Source organism: Pavona decussata, unplaced genomic scaffold (assembly GCF_977016875.1).
Source record: "Pavona decussata unplaced genomic scaffold, jaPavDecu1.1 SCAFFOLD_366, whole genome shotgun sequence".
NCBI lineage: Eukaryota > Metazoa > Cnidaria > Anthozoa > Scleractinia > Agariciidae > Pavona > Pavona decussata.
Window position 1 is genome coordinate 2,749,003 of NW_028145742.1, and position 3,498 is coordinate 2,752,500.

The following is a 3,498-nucleotide window of genomic DNA, read 5'->3' on the forward strand; positions in this document are numbered from 1 at the left end:
AATTTATTGTATTTATTATATAAACACCAATGAAATACCAGGTGAGCTTTCGCGCGAGAACATGATATCTTCACACGTGAAAAGATCACCGCTGCTATGGTTCATGATAAATCGCGCCTTTTGCAATGAGTTGGTATTTCATTGGTGTTAATATAATAAACAGAACATTACATGGCCGCTTGGAGATACGAAATTTCTCTTCTCGTGTTGAAAATTATTTCCCTCATTCGCTGCGCTCACTCGTGAAATATTTTTCAACACTCGAAGAGAAATTTCGTATCTCCGCGCGGTCATGTAATATCCTCTATTTATCGTGTTCTGGAACCCAAGAAAACGCAACAGCTGCAAACTCTTGAGAGAGATCCTGTGGTGTGCCTTTAAAAGCGTGACTTCGATAGATTGAAAATCGCAGTGAACAAATATGAAGGCGAGATACGAGCCCGAGGCGTTCCTGGAATGTTGGTTATGCTGTTTTCAACCTTCGGCCATACTGTCCTGTCGGGGATAAATTACTCGAATCCGTTTTTATCTCCATAACGTACGCTGTTAATCGGTTTCGATCTACCTGAAAATTACTATGTTTCTGAACCACAATGATGACTTTCAGGAATGAACCTGGCAAAATCAAACAATCGCATGGAAGTGTGGCCAGCTGAGGTGAAAGACGGCGACTTAAGAAATTTACCACATAAAATAGAAGGTTTAGTGAGCTACAGGAGAGCTAAAATCACAGTCTAAAAATGTACGGTGTTTACGTTCTGGCGTAGATATAATATTCATACTTTGGGATTATGGACACTTTCTACTGATGGATTCCGACCTGGCAACTGTTACAGGAACGCAAGAAGTTTTCTCTCCCCAGATGAAAGATAAAGCCAATCGGTACATATATATCTAATCGATATATGGATTCCTAACTCGGTTCCCAACTCGGTTCCTAACTCGGTTCCCAACTCGGTTCCCAACAAGGTTCCTTACTCGGTTCCTAACTCGGTTCCTTACTCGGTTCCTAACTCGAAAGATAGGTATCCTCAGAAACTTTTTACAGAGGAATATGGCTTATAGAGCTAGAGGGGTGAAGATTTTTAAACTCGAGGTTTAGTTAGCTTTATGAACAAAACTTAAATCACCTAAATTTCGCACCAGAAAAAACTTGTATTTGTGTGCGCGTGGAATGCCAAGTTTTCCTACAAAAACCGACTGATTGGTTTTGGCCAGTTTTCAAATGACATGTATTGAAGTATTGCTTTTGTATTTTGGGAACAAGGGAAAAGTGGGAGGCTTAATAAAGAGAGGGTCTCTAAAAGAAATTGACCAGGGAGAAGGCTTGAGAACTGTTAATAAAAGCGGAAAATAAACAACCGATACACTGTGAGCATGTTTTATTCAAATCTCATTCATGTTGTAATAAGGTAATTCCATCTTAACACAGTCAACATTTGCTTTCCTTGTATTATCTTTCTTTCTGGGCAGTGGAAGAAATAAATCAAGGGTCTATATTTTTTAATTATCCCTTATTCAGTAAAACTGTTTACTGAAACAAACTCCAACGCATATTATAAATTTAACGAAATCCTTACATAATAAATAATAAATTGAATACAAGGTAAAACGAAAAAGCATATTCCTAAAACACCTTTCATTTGCCGTTATATGTTACTCATCACGAGGACATGTACACTTCCAAAAATTACGTTTGTCGAATTTTCTACATTTTGCACATTCATAAAACGTCTTGAAGAAATGGTACTAGACATGAATCACAACTGAGTAAACACTGAACAAATATTAATTTCTGTCGGTTTCATTTTTTAAATGGCTTTTATCAATCAATATTTCTTGGTCCGTTTCTTCCCTCTCCTCTCTGTATAAAAGATAAAAAAGGAACATCTAACATTAGTTTTAAATGGATTTTTTTTCTACGGGAAGTAAACGCAACAGATCATGAAGAAGTGTTGAAACTTGATAAAACAATATATATTTATCATGTTTATATCGGATATTTGTATTGTCATTGATCTTTTTACTTCTTTACATCTTCACACATGCTGTTTAACTTAAGCTTATGGTACGTGTTGGAAAATATTAGAGAGGGTTTTACTTCGAAACCTTTTCTCCTGTGCTCTTATTTTTTTTCCACTTTTTCCATTTTCTTTTCTTTGACATAGTCATTGCGCGATCAGTTGCGGTTAAACCTCGTGCGGTGGTAACCACCGACTATTTAAAGAACAGCACTATGCAACATACCATTATTTTGTCCAGGATCCGTGTTAATCCGTTTAGTAGCTCCTAAATTAAAAGAAAAATACGGTTTTAGCTATTTCCATATTTAAGTTCCAGGGTCCAACCAGGTCCTCTGACTAACTCCATCAAAGCAAATTATTTTGTCTGCAGATTCAAGTATTTTGCTTTGATTTATTCCCGATTAACTGTCTAGGGTGTCATGTAAAGCTTATTGTTTAATTATACTTTGTCATCGTCATTCCACCATTGTATACTAAGACCCTACTAAGACTATCAAGGTCACAAATGCTATTTATCAACGTACCTTTCGATAGGCCTGCACTGGAACAAATTTCCTCGTCTAAAATCTATGTTTTAAAATAATAGATGATTAAAAATAACAGATAATTTAAGAGAACGCATATTGTAACGATCTTGTACGAATAATTTAATTGAAATCTTGTAACCACTACAGATTTGTTTTCTGTGATTATGGCCAGAGGAAGTCGTTTAAATTTCATGTGTCTCTGCAGAGTGTTGATAAGTGCAACGTCATGTGTTCACGAAAATCTGATACAAAAGACATTTCTGTATTTGTGTATCAACAGAATAAATAGTTCCTGATGGACAATACAAAATCGGCTCACCCCTCACATCTTTGCTCATAACAGTGACAAAATTATATTTATCTTATAACTAATTTACCTGCTTCTCCATGTCTTCTTTTTGTTCTCTACTAAGAGGTTGCCTTTCACCTGACATTTAGAAGAAATCGATATGTAAATGAGTAAAGCGAACTATAAACATGCCTGAGAATCGGCGATTATTTTGTGCAATATGAATCTAAAAATCATAATGAACTTATTAGTCGCGTGTGCCAACAGCTAAACAACATTGATCGTGAGTTCGCAATTGAGCAGCAGATTGACACCTGTACTGGTTGTCTTATTTTCTTTAGCTGAGAAAGAACTGCGAGTTGGTGATCAAAAACGGGAAAATTAAGCAATTATTGCGGAACCTGATTTTGTGTCCTAGATTTAGTCGGGAATTAGATATATAGAATTTTAGGATTGATACACGAGTGAGGTTCACTGTGTAGTTTGTTTACTCTATTCAGTGATGTCACAGAGATGGAATTGGAAAATATCCAATTGGAATTGGAGCAAATCAGGCTTTCAAAGACAAATCTTCACATTTTTACTCCTTTAAAAGCCTATACGATGCAATAAGACTTGAAAATGCCTATCTTGCTAGTGTAACATTACAAAAGAGGTA

The 3,498-nt window shown here is 36.0% G+C and overlaps 1 long non-coding RNA gene across 1 annotated transcript in view; it reads right to left on the reverse strand.

Moving 5' to 3' along the window:
* Positions 1-1,367: 1,367 nt before the first annotated feature.
* Positions 1,368-3,498, reverse strand: part of LOC146452817 (uncharacterized) — a 2,166-nt gene continuing 35 nt past the window's right edge. The window contains exons 1-4 of the long non-coding RNA XR_014859695.1: positions 2,929-3,498; positions 2,549-2,591; positions 2,248-2,289; positions 1,368-1,864 (exon numbers count right to left, since the gene is read on the reverse strand). The exon at positions 2,929-3,498 is cut by the window's right edge and continues 35 nt beyond it. This is a non-coding gene — a long non-coding RNA (uncharacterized LOC146452817). The remainder of the gene's footprint in view (positions 1,865-2,247; positions 2,290-2,548; positions 2,592-2,928) is intronic.